This window comes from Anomaloglossus baeobatrachus, unplaced genomic scaffold, assembly GCF_048569485.1.
Source record: "Anomaloglossus baeobatrachus isolate aAnoBae1 unplaced genomic scaffold, aAnoBae1.hap1 Scaffold_452, whole genome shotgun sequence".
Lineage (NCBI taxonomy): Eukaryota > Metazoa > Chordata > Amphibia > Anura > Aromobatidae > Anomaloglossus > Anomaloglossus baeobatrachus.
The window spans coordinates 149658-163354 of NW_027443859.1; the positions used below are offsets into that span (position 1 = coordinate 149658).

At 47.6% G+C, this 13697-nt stretch overlaps 1 pseudogene; it reads left to right on the top strand.

Moving 5' to 3' along the window:
• Nucleotides 1–13697, top strand: part of LOC142280475 (germinal-center associated nuclear protein-like) — an 89318-nt pseudogene that overhangs the window by 13508 nt on the left and 62113 nt on the right.

The following is a 13697-nucleotide window of genomic DNA, read 5'->3' on the forward strand; positions in this document are numbered from 1 at the left end:
GGGTCTGCCACATAGTTCCACCTTACAAACGTCCGTTGGAACCCTGGTATCTTAGCAGAGTCCTGACGGCTCTTCAAAAGCCGCCTTTTGAGCTGCTGCGGGATGTCTCTCTCTCCCGTCTTTCACAGAAAGTGGCCTTCCTGGGGACAGTCACATCTCTTCAGAGAGTGTCTGACCTTGCAGCACGGTCATGCAAGGCTCCTTTCCTGGTTTTTCCACCAGGATAAGGTGGTTCTTCGTTCTGTCCCGGAATTTCTCTCTAAGGTGGTATCTCCTTTTCATCTAAATCAGGATATCTCCTTGCCTTCCTGTTGCCCTAATCCAATTCACCAGTTTGAAAAGGTTTTGCACTCTTTGGGCCTAGTGAGAGCACTCCGGTTCTACGTGTCTCGCACGGCACCCCCTGCGCCGTTCAGATGCGCTTTTTGTCCTTGTCGCTGGCCAGCGTATGGACTCTCAGGCCTCCAAGTCGACCTTGGCTCGGTGGATCAAGGAACCGATTCTCGAGGCCTACCGTTCTTCGGGCCTTCCGCTCCCTTCAGGCCTGAAAGGCCATTCTACCAGAGCTGTAGGTGCGTCCTGGGCATTGCGGCACCGGGCAACGGTTCAGCAGGTGTGTCAGGCAGCTACGTGGTCTAGTCTGCACACTTTCACGAAGCACTATCAAGTGCATACCTATGCTTCGGCAGACGCCAGTCTCGGTAGGCGAGTCCTCCAGGCGGCGGTTGCCCACCGGTAAGAGGGGGCCTTTTTCGGCTCTTTCTATTGAGGTATTCTTTTACCCACCCAGGGACTGCTCTTGGACGTCCCAATTGTCTGGGTCTCCCAATGGAGCGACAAAGAAGAAGGGAATTTTGTTTACTTACCGTAAATTCCTTTTCTTCTAGCTCCTATTGGGAGACCCAGCACCCACCCCTGTGCCCTTTGGGCTGGTTATTTTTTTGGGTTATGGTCTTCAGTTCTCCGAACATCCTTCGGATTGAATTTACCCTAGACCAATTTATAAGTTTCCTCCTTCCTGCTTTTGCACCAAAACTGAGGAGCCCGTGATCCACGGGAGGGTGTATAGGCAGAGGGAAGGGGTTACACTTTTTCAAGTGTGATACTTTGTGTGGCCTCCGGAGGCAGAAGCTATACACCCAATTGTCTGGGTCTCCCAATAGGAGCTAGAAGAAAAGGAATTTACGGTAAGTAAACAAAATTCCCTTCTTTTTAGGTCCTGCAAAGAAAAAAGGGGCTCAAACGGTGGAGAGAGAAGTCAGACAAAGTGAGCAAAAAGGTATTCCAGCCGTTTCGCCTGTATGCAAACCTCTTCTCCAAGGACTAAAGGGGTAATTCTAAAACACTCAGAATCATACAATTACAACCTTTTTTTTCACCCTTATTTTAAACTATTTTTTGGCTGTATTTCAGATCTTCTCTTAAAAAGGCTACATTTCCCAAGAATCTTCAGTTTAGTGTTCAAAATACTGATATCCCATCACCACCTTCTGACTCTGCGGTGTCTTTGCCTCCTTCACTTCTGCATCTTGTGGGAATGGCAGCAGAGACCTCCGAGGAGAAATATCGTCTCCTAGACCAGAGGGACAAGATATTGAGACAAGGTATTGAAAGGATCTGTGAAAGTTTTGCAATTATTTGAGTAACTAAAGAAGTTTTTTTTTGTAACCATAAAAGAAATGCACATTTTCTAATCACGTTTCTCCTATTTTTGTAGCTCGAGTTAAACGAACTGGGTTAGATCAAGCCAAAGTTTTTGTGGGAACCTGTCCTGACATGTGCCCTGAAAAGGAGAGATACATGCGGGATACTCGCAATCAACTTAGCATCTATGAGTTCCTTCCAGGAACAGACAAGGTAATTATTAAATTAACTTTTACTTCAGTAGCGCCAACATATTCTACAGCACTTTTACAACTGTATCCTTCCTCTTCCTTCCTCCAAATGTTTTGAGCATGTCATGTTTATCACCCAAAAAAGGTCAGTTATTGGTATAATTTTTAATGTTCTGTTTACTATTAATGGTCTACATTATGGATGGAAAATAACTTGCATAATTCCTTCCTTTCAAAGTTGGACCATGCGGCTGCCATAAAAGAATACAGTCGATCTTCTGCAGATCAAGAGGAGCCCCTAGCACATGAATTGCGCCCGTTACCAGTGCTGTGTATGACTATGGATTATATGGTGACCAATATCATGGATCAGGGAGAGGATAATTACCGAGATTGGTATGATTTTGTTTGGAACCGAACACGTGGAATACGGAAGGTGAGAAGCTTTACTGAAAGCTATGTATTTATCAAATAGTTTTTCTTGGCTAATCCGGATGACTTTTTAACCAGACTAATGTCAAATTGTTAACTAAGTTTAATTTTAGAGATATTACTGTAGTTTAGGAATAAAAAAATAAATCAGAATAATGTGATCCCTTTGCTGCTAGAATTGTTATTTTTTTGTGATAACTGGATTAGAGAAAACAAAGAGAAAAAGAAATGGTGTTAATAGATCCCTTAAGCTGGGTTCATACACAACGACAACAACGTCGCTGTTACGTCACCATTTCCTGTGACGTAACAGCGACCTTACATGATCGCTAGTTAGCTGTCAGACATGTAATTTTCAGCAGAGACGGAGCAGCGATCATAGCGACCTCGACGGTCGTTGGAACGTGTCACACGCGTCGCTGTGCGACGACTCAGACCTTGATAGAGGCGGGGTGTTTACTCCTAGACATGTTTTGCGTTGCCTCTTTTCACGCCCCTCTGTTCCGATTGGTGATCGCTACAGCGCTTTTGCGTTGCCTTTTTCACGCCCCTCTGTTCCGATTGGTGATCACTACAGCGGCGCCTGATTGGGTGACCATGCCAAACAAAGGAAGACACAAAGAACGACACACTAGCAACACCAGACAGAGACTCTACTACGTGGAACAAAGAATGGAACTTAAAAAATGAAATCACTGTAACGCCTTCGGCAAGTTACCCAATCGGAACGCTGTTATGACCACCAATCGGAGTCGTGGGGGCGTTGTAAAATACACCGCAAAAACACGCCCGTGTCCTGCCTTCAGTCCTACGTCACTGCCTTCAAAGTCGTCGCGACCGTCGCTGCTGCTGTGTTAAACACAAGGATGCATTTGGCGCAGCGGGATAGAATCGATCAAAAAATGACCTGAAATATTCAAGAGCGAGCAGCGATCTCGCAGCAGGGGTCTGATCGTTGTAATGTGTCACACACAGCGACGTCGCTGTTGAAGTTGTTGCTACGTCACAGAAAATGGCGACTTAGCAGCGATGTCGTTGTCGTCGTCGCTGTGTGTGACACCACCATTATTCAAGCAAGGCTTCAGTTTGTTAAAGGGTTTGTCACGGTTTTAGATGAAAGCCTGCAGTCACTTTTAGTGACTAAACTTCTGAGTCCTTACAGTGCATGCACGCTCCGGATTCTCCGGTGATGAGAGCAAGTATTTATATGACCACTAGTATTCAGTTTGCATACATGCATTCACGTGCCGACTAGACTTACTCGACCTCACTCAATTCACTTGTATTGAGCAAGGCCGCTCATGTCTAGTCTGAGTGTGGCCGTAAGTATGTAAATCTTATATTTGTGGTCATGTGACCACCCACTTTTGCTATTGGCATCGGGGAATCCTGACCGATTTACGGTTCATGCTCTGTTAAGATTCAGAACTCCAGAGTGACTGCAGACTTTCATCTCAAATCTGGACAATCCCTTTAAGAAGTGGGTAGTCAGTGAAGTGCCAGAAGCAGATGAATTAATTAATGACCTTAAGAAAGTAAAAATATAGAGAAGTATATAAATACAGAGAAATTGTACAAGGAATGACAGATTGAGGCAAAAAGGTGAAAAATGTTATTTTCCCCTCCAGTCTTAAAGGGGAGGATATGGGACGGTAAAGCAGGGCAACGAGGGTTAGCAATGACTCATGTTTTATATTAGGTGTGTAGAATTTTTCTTATTTTTCTTTTCTTTTTAGGATATTACACAGCAGCACTTGTGTGATAAATTTACTGTGTCTTTGATGGAGAAGTGTATGCGGTTTCACATTCACTGTGCATATGAGCTTTGTGAGGAGCCGATGTCCTCATTTGATCCCAAAATAAATAATGAGAATTTGACAAAGTGTTTGCAGAGCCTAAAGGAAATGTACCAGGACCTACAAAATCATGGCGAGACCTGTCCTTGTGAACCTGAGTTTAGGGGCTACAGTGTTTTACTCAACCTCAACAAGGGAGATATTCTCAGGTAAAATCTTGCTTTCTTTTCATGCATTGAGTGACTGGATAGAGGTCCTGGGAGTGTGGACCGTCTGCTCCTGGCACCATCTCGCTGTGGTGGACAATCGCGCTGGAGGGGAAGGGGCAAGGACTGTCTGCCTGCTCACCTCTTCTGTGTTGGAGGTTGGAGTCTTGCCCTGCAAACCAGAAAGGGTACTGTGTGACAGGTTTCACCCTGTTCTCTTAGACTTTAGATGGGATAAGTGGGTAATTACACTGTTTGCCTCACAAGCAGAATCTGAAAGAAAAATTGGAAAGATTGAAGGTAGAGACGGGTCGGAACCCAGACGCCATGTCCACCTCCTACTTTCAGGAAGCCAAACCTGACCACCTTGGCTCCGGTTGGTGGGTAACTATGCTGAAAAGGAGTCAACTTTTTTTTCCGAGTGTCAGCAGCATACACACGTGGTCTCCTGTGTTTCCCAAAGCGATAGAAAAAGTACATACAAGTCACAATAATGCCCATAGAAGTGTCAATGGTGCCTGTACTATATATGTACACACTACAGTTCAAAGGTTTGGGGTCACCAAGACAATTTTGTCTTTTCTCATGAAAAATCATACTTTTATTTATCAAATGAGTTGCATAATGAATACAAAATATAGTCCAGACATTGACGAGGTTAGAAATAATGATTTTTACTTGAAATAATAATTTTCTCCTTCAAACTTTGCTTTCGTCACAGAATGCTCCTTTGCAGCAATTCCAGCTTTGCAGACCTTTGGCATTCTAGCTGTTAATTTGCGGAGGTAATCTGGAAATATTTCACCCCATGCTTCCAGAAGCCGCTTCCACAAGTTGGATTGGCTTGATGGGCACTTTTTGCACACCATACCTTCAAGCTGCACCCACAACAGCTCAATAGGGTTGAGATCTGGGCTGGCCACTCCATTACAGATAGAATACCAGCTGCCTGCTTCTTCCCTAAATAGTTCATGCATAATTTGTAGGTGTGCTTTGGGTCATTGTCCTGATGTCTCAAATAGGACGCTATAGGAGGCTGGCCCTGAAGTCACTTCTCTGCAGCTTCTATCACCCCTCCTGGAAAAGGACGTCATTTAGAGGCAGCGCTGAGGTCTCTTACTACAGCTACTATCATTGCCGCTTCCTGATGATGGTCTGTTTTAGGAGGGGTGATGGAAAACGTGACCTTAGTTTTTAACTGCTGCTTCCCGCATTTTCAGTGGCCAACACCACACTTCTGCCCCCGCCATCTTTGCTCGCCACCTCCTCAGGCCCTGTGTGACATGGAGGTTTTTACATACATCACCAACCATCATGGCGGCGGGATCTGTTCAGACTACAGATTCTGACACTCCGCCTGATAACTTCTCTGATGTCTTTGATGAGTGCAGGGTGACTCTGGCTTCGACCAACAGATTGGTAGTTCATAGGCAGGCTAGCAAGAGTTAATCTCAGCTGGTCTGTTTGTTTGGCTCCCACACAACATGTGATCAAAGGAAACTATCACATCTGCTCCCCTCCTATATATGCTGGCTAGATCTTACCATTTATGCCCACTGTAGTTTCTCTAAGCTGGTCTGGGGAGGTTTTGTGATCCAGACTAACTGGTGGCTGTAGTATTTGTTTCTGAGTGCAGTTGTGAAGGTATCCCTTGTCTTCTTTTTGTTGCTACCTTCCTGCGCTTGCTTTTCTCCTGAGTCTCTTATTGTTTGTTTGTTCCTTGAATTTTCAGTATGTCAGAGTTTTTTGGTTTTCCCCTGTCTGCCTTTTGTATGTGTTTTATCTGCCTCTTGCCCCTTCCTTCCCTGGTGGGAGGGGGGAAATCAGATTAGTTCGGGTCAGGAGCATAGCCAGGCACGACACTTGGTCAGCTTCACCATTAGGGGTAATCCTAAAGTTAGGGATAGCCTAGTGTGACTCGTTTTCCTAGAGTCACATCGTGACACCCTGCTTTTGACACTAACTTTTTCCCTGAAATGAGGCATGAAGGGGTGTTGATAGAAGCAGGGTGAGTGACATAAGCAAATCCCTCATGATGACTATTCGTTTTAGGGCAGTAATAAAAGCTGTGGGACGGCACTGCTGTCACTCATCTTTCTTCTATCACTGCCCTATGATGGCGTCTTAGTTTATGGAAAGAAACTGCAGTGTTAGAAGCAGGGATTGTGGTTCCGATGAATGAAGATGAGGGTGACCGGGATAGAAGTGTGGTGGCTACTGAAACTGTTGTCACTTCTGCATCATCAGAATTGGACATCATCAGGGGAAGACTGACAGAAGTGATGGTAACTGATGGCAGCATCACCTCCTCCTTATGATGTCCTATCTTGGGTGGGAGAGAAGCTGTGGGGAAGTTACCGCAGGGCCATCCTTCTGTGGCGTCCTTTTGAGATTCTCCTTAAATGGAACATCACTGGAAGTAAAGAAAAAAAAAAAAAAGACCGGATAAAGAGAACGGAAGAGAATTTTACAATACAGCAAATTATGAAAGTGTTAGGGCTTAAAATGGATGTTTATAAAGGCCATATGATTTTTTATATATATATATATATATATATATATATATAAGAATATATATATATAAGAATATATATTATATGGACAAACCCTTCAAAAAAAAAAAAAAAAGCCACATGCGTATTACTATACACAAGACGTGTGCAACTGACTGGAGTGTGGGTTACCACCCAACCTGTAAAGCAGCGGCCGGGCTGGAATTTGAAATAGGAGTTATTTCATCTACCGTCTATTTCAGCATGAGGAAAGCTTTCCTTTGCTGCCTTTATACAGAGAACAATTTTTCACTCACCCATGACAGCACCACGTGAGAGAGGGATCCGCCCAGCGAGGACAGGAAACCATTCTGAATAAAAGGGCGGTACCTCTCCCCTTCGTCAGTTGGTTTCCTGTCCTTGATGGGGGACCCCCATTCTGAAAACCGGCGGCCTAGGCTGAACGTGCGCAGGTATCTATTGAACAAATTTGTAGGGCTGCTACCTGGTCCTAACAGTCTACTTTTTTCCGGCACTATCGGTTGGACCTATCCTCCTCGGCTGCTCTTTCGTTTGGTAGACGGGTGCTTGATACGGTGGTCCCTCCCTAATTAGGTTTTCTCTGGAAATCTCTTATGTGGTGCTGTCAAGGGTGAGGGGAAAACACCACGGTTACTTACCGGTAGCCGTTTTTTCCAGAACCCATGACAGCACCCATATAATCCCTCCCTTTCTCATCCTTGGTGTGCACTTCTGGGGGTGCTTATGTGTGTTTAGTGGTGATGGAGTAAGTTCTAACGATTGTTGGAGGTCCTCTCATTCTCGGTAATCAACTGACGAAGGGGAGAGGTACCGCCCTTTTATTCAGAATGGTTTCCTGTCCTCGCTGGGCGGATCCCTCTCTCACGTGGTGCTGTCATGGGTTCTGGAAAAACCGGCTACCGGTAAGTAACCGAGGTGTTTCACTGCTATTATGAAAATATTGGGCAGGGGGTGTTTTCAGGAGTCTGCAACTGTCTTTGTTATAGAAATATAGGGGGTGTAAGGGTGGGCTGCCAGTACTGTTCTTATTGGGGAGTTGCAGGAGTCTGCCGCTGTTATTGATGGATTTGGGGAATTTCCAAAGGGTTTCAGCGGTCACTATTAGTAGGATTACACACATCTATCAAACACGCACCATGTTTGGATCACAATACCGGCACAACTGCCAGGTCTCTGGACCTGATCTATCAGCCGAATGTACGGGGATTGCGGATTTGCTGTCATCATTCTGGTTGCTGTAAGCCATAGGAATGCAGTAGGTAGAGCATAGCCCTTAGGGCCACTCAGTCTGGTGTGAAGGCTCATTGTGATGTGCAAAACTGAACAATATCATTTACATTAAAATGTACTGGATGGTGGATCTGTAGATGGGTCTGCAGAAAAGTTGAAGCTCACTGGAACGCACAGAGCGGATCGATAAATGTAATTTTTATTACAGACCTTTCTACTACAACTTCACTGTTTCATTCAAATCATTAATTCTGTGTGAAGCAAAACAGCCACATACTCTTCCTTGGCTAAAAAGGAGGATTATTGTTTTTCAACCCTGCTGTAATATATCTAGTGCGACTTTTTTGAATTAGTGTAAAGATCCCATTAGAGTCCACACAAAGGCTTCTCTCAACATCTTCAATGGTTAAACTTGGAAAGTGCTTGTAAAAACCACAACCTTTGCTATTTTGCTTCTTATTAAAAATCCCATCCATTCCCAAGAACAAAGAGAGATTTTTAATTCTGTTGTGTAAAGCTTGTTGCCTAGATTACCGACCACCGATGCAGCCTGTCAGATGGACGGTTTCCTAGGCAAAGAATATGGTGCTTATAAGCTCTTTCCATAGAGCTTGTAATCAATGGTTTGACATTACCTGGATTGCTGGACCCAGACGTCTTTGGTTCCCTTGCACTTCACTGGTGTATGGTGTAGAGGTAAAACTGCCTCTGATTGCTGTATTGTGAGTGTTCCATAAATGATTACCTAATTTTATCTAGGATTTGTTTTTTTATTCTTCCTTGTGCTACACATCTTGTTTAGAAATATTTCTCTCTTGCCTTATTGGGGTACACAGGACCATGGGTGTATGCTGCTGTTGCCAGGAGGTTCACACTATGCAAACTATTAAGAAAGAAAGTTGGCTCCTCCTCCACAGTGTACACCCTGTGACTGACCAGAAACCAAGCCAGATTTTGCTTAATCTCCTAGGAGGTGGACATGGGCCTGTTTTGATGCCGTTCCCTTCCGTTTTTTCTCCCGGTTCGGGCGCATTTTTTAGCCCACTAACCTTTATCTGTTCTATTCTCAGATGGGCGACAGGGTGTTCTACACTCCTGCTCTCCCCGTATGGGGGAAGAGGGACACAGGGTGGCTTCACCGCCAGGTCTCTTCTCTTCCTAAGTGGCCGTACGATCTATGCTCTGCGTCACCCTGGTGCTCAGAGCCCCCCGTTTCTATTTCCTGACCAGGCTCCCCCTCAACACACTTCTAGGCAAGCGGCGCCGAGAGTGGTAACGTTCGGCAGTTTCAGAACTTGGGATGCAAGTCTGCCGTCCGCCTACCTGCTGCGTGGAGCAGCTGACCCGAAGTCTTCTTCCCTCCAGGTTCTTACCCAGCCGGCGCGGCTTCCAACAGACCACCTGAACTCAGGTAGGGAGCGTTATCGTCTCTAGGCAGGTCCAGATCAGCGTTGGAGCGGCGGGGGAGAAGGTCTCCCTGCTTCAGCGCCCGCTGCGCTGCAGTGTTGCGCTATCCCTGGCGTATCGCAGGCCAGGCGCTAATTTAGCTCCCGGCTACGGCCTGCTCGGGCATGGGCCATGCCCCCCCCCCCTTCCTCTGTCGTTCTCGCGCTGCAGAAAGATCCATCCCGCAATGGTGGGGGCCGCTGCCTCTCTCCCACAACGCTGGGAATACAGGCTGATAATACAGGGCGATAATTCCTCCTCAACAAAGGTGGGGGCCGCTGCCTTTCTCCCACAACACTGGGAATACAGGCTGATAATACAGAGCGTTAATCCTTCCTCCACAAAGGTGGCGGCCGCTGCCTCTCTCCCACAACGCTGGGAATACAGGCCGATAATAGATCCTCCACAATGGTGGGGGCTCCATCCGCTGTTTTCCCGCTTGGCACCCTCAGGCTGCAGATATGCCCACGACAGCAGCGCCATCTTGGGAAATCGGCTATTCTCTCGGTCTCGGGGGACACAGCCAGCAACTTCTGCGCCAGGGCCTGAACGGGGTAAGCTCTCCTTGCTCAGGAGGCTCGGTGCTGCGGGGCTTCAGCTATTTACTGAAAAGTTTAGACTTTCTCTGTACTAGGGGACCCTATAACTTTCATAGAAGTTAAGGGAAGCGAGCAGATTACTACATTGCTTTACTTTATATCTAATCCAAAAGTGCGGAAGACACAGACTCCCCTTATAGTGCGTTACTCAGCTTGCACGTCCTGCAATCAGAAATTCTCCTCAGGCCAGTCATCCCCCCCTGTGTCAGGACCACGATGCCCCAGTCACAGTGTCATCCCAGGATCCCCCCGCCACTGCAGATGAGGACTCTCGCACTCCCGCTGAGTGGGCTGCCTCCCTCTCCTAATCGGTAGCTGACCTAACCAAGTCTCCCAGTCTCTGGTTTCGGTCTTACAGCACCTACCAGCTATAACATCCCTCGGAGAACAAGGACGACCCTGCTCCCCAGGCGCCTTCTGATAACCAGAACAACCCGGCATCTCAGGCTCAGGATAGGGTCCCCACTAGGATCTAGAAGAAATCCTCCAAACGGTTCCACACTACCCAACCTCATCCCAAGATGACTCAGAGTCTGACTCTGCGTCAGGGTTGGCCTACGGTATGTCTCCAGAGTTGGACTCCGACCTGGAATTGGACGCGGAGCAGGCGTCCAATATCCGGCAGATGATCGACGGTTTAATCGTATCTCGGCTGTTAACCAAACTCTGTCGGTGGAGGAAGATCCGCCTACGGCTTCAAAAACGGTTTCTTTGAAAAAACCTCAGCAAGCCTTGAGATATTTTTCTAATAATCCTGACTTTACCGCCATTCTGGTCAAGCAGAGAGCTCACCCAGAAAAAAACGTTTCCTTGCAACGGTGCCTCTCCCTTCTCTATCCGTTCTCACCGGAGCTAGTGAAGGATTGGGCAGAGTTCCCTGTTGACCTTCCTGTGTCTCGACTGGCCAAGCACACTGTACTCTCTATTTCAGACAGTGCCTCTCTCAAAGAACCCACCGACCTCACCGTTGAGGCTCTGGCTCGGTCTATTAAGGCGGCAGGTTCCTCCCTCTGTCCCTCATTTGCCTCAGTGGGGGCTACTAAAGCTCTTGCGGTCTGGAGCAAAAGTTTACAGAGAGGCCTCCATGCAGAAGGTTTGCCTTCCGAGTTGATTGAGCTAATTGACCAAATATCCATGGCCGCCAAATACCTTTATATACGCTACCCTAGACTCGGCAAATTATGCCGCCACGGTGGCCAGCAACTCAGTGGTGATTCGTCGGACTCCCTGGCTAAAAGGGTGGAGTGCATGACGGGATTACCCTTTCATGGTTTCGCCTTTTCGGCAAAACACTCGATAGGATCATGCATGGTGCAACAGGGGGTAAGAGCACCTCTCTTCCACAACAGCGCCCAAAGCGCACACCTCGCAAGAGATTTCCCTGTTTCAGGACGCCTGGCTTTCCTACATAGACGACGCCTGGGTGCGAGAACTGGTATCCACCGGTTACAAAATCGAGTTCACCTTTCTCTGAGACGTTTCCTGCAATCATGCATTCCCAAATTCATGGCCCAAAATCGAGCCTTGTCTCAGGCAATCGCAGCACTTCGCGATGCAGGCGTCATCATACCAGTTCCCACCAAACAACTTTACACAGGCTTTTACCCGAACCTTTTCCTGGTTCCCCAAATAGAACAGCTCAGCCTGTCCTATTTTAAGTCTCAAGAGGAGGGTAAACAGGGCAGTGTGGACTCGACTCTTTCACATGGAGTCACTAAGGTCTGTGATTGTGTCCATGGAACCGGGAGAATTCCTGGCCTCCATTGATATACAAGACACCTACTTGTTCGCTGTCATGACCGTGCTTCGCCCCAGAGGCATTGTAGTCATCCCGTATCTGGATGACCTCCTCATAAACAAACAGTCATTTCCTGCCTTCTCAGAGAGTGTGCAAATCTGCTTGGACACTCTCTCGAGGTTGGGCTGGCTCGTCAACCGCCAAAAGTAGTCTTTAGTCCCATCTCAACGTCTCGTCTTTTTGGACATGGTCCTAGACACTTCTCGAGCTTGGGTGTTTCTACCAGTAGAGAAACGGACCTCTCTGAGGCAGGGCATTCAGTTCCTCCGGCGCAATCGCAGGCTACCTCTGCAGTTCTGGATGAGAACTTTGGGGAAGATGGTGGCGGAGATGGAAGCCATCCCGTTCGCTCAGTTTCACCTTCGTCCTCTTCAGCTGGTTCTCCCTTCAGCGTGGGACAGGAAACTGGCTTCCCTAGACCGACCTGTTATTCTTTCCCAGAGGCTGATTCACCCCCTACTCTGGTGGGACCATCACTCTTCGCTCTCCCAAGGGAGATACTTCCTCCCGATTCACTGGCAAGTAGTCACGACAGAGGCCAGCCTGATAGATTGGGGAGCTATATTCCATCATCACACGGTTCAGGGTCGCTGGTCTCTCCTGGAACGCACCCTACCGATCAACATTTTACAGTCAAGGACCATCCTTCTGGCCCTTCAGGGTTCCTCTCGGGTCTCCCTGTTCGGATTCAATCCGACAATGCCACTGCTGTAGCATACATAAGTTATCAAGGAGGGACCCGCAGCTTAGCAGCGATGAAGAATTCAAAAGATCCTTCGTTGGGCAGAGACTCATGCCTCTGCCATCTCCACGGTTCACATCCCAGGAGTAGAGAACTGGGCCGCGGACTTCCTAAGCTGACAAGGTCTAGCAGCGGAAGAGTGGTCCCTCCACGACGAGGTGTTCCAACAGATCTGTCACAGGTGGGGTCCTTCAGACGTGGACCTCATGGCATCTCGCCAAAACACCAAGGTCCTCCCCTTCCTAGCCCGATCTCGCAACCCACACGCAATGCACTCCGACGCCCTGGTCCTGCCGTGGTCGCAGTTTCGTCTCCCTTACATATTCCCTCCGCTTCCCCTCATTCCGAGGGTGATCAAGAAGGTCAAGGCGGAGGGAGTCTCTGTGATATTGGTGGCACCAGATTGGCCCAGGAGGGCCTTGTACTCGGAGCTCGTCCAATTACCAGGCGACACTCTGACGGCTTCCTGACTGCCCAGATCTTCTGTCACAGGAGCCGATTTGCCACCAGAACTCCGCAAGGCTGCGTTAGACGACGTGGCTCTTGAATCCTGGATTCTAGCCAGAGCTGGTCTACTCCCCCAAGGTCTTTTCCACTATGATAAATCTCAGAAAGCTCTCCTCGGCTCGCATTTATCATAGAACCTGAAGATCTTTTCTTTCATGGTGTGAACAAAGTGGAAAGTCGCCGCTTACAACTTAAAGGGGGTGTAGCCCATCTAGTTCCTCCCGATCATCAGCCTCTGCATCCGTGGGACCTTAATTTGGTTTTAGGGATCCTCCAGCAATCGCCTTTTGAACCTCTGCTCGAAATCTCTCTCCTATTACTCTCCTGGAAAGTTGTGTTTCTAATGGCTATCACGTCTGTCAGGCGAGTTTCGGAATTGGGAGCCCTGTCACATCAGGCTCCCTACCTGGTTTCCCACCAGGACAAGCTAGTACTCCAGCCTTCACTGTTTTCCTCTCAAAGGTAGTTTCTCCCTTTCACCTTAATGAAGAAATCGCCCTGCCCTCATTCTGTCCGGCTCTGGTCCATTCATTTGAAAAGGCTCTGCATAACTTGGATCTTGTCAGGGCTCT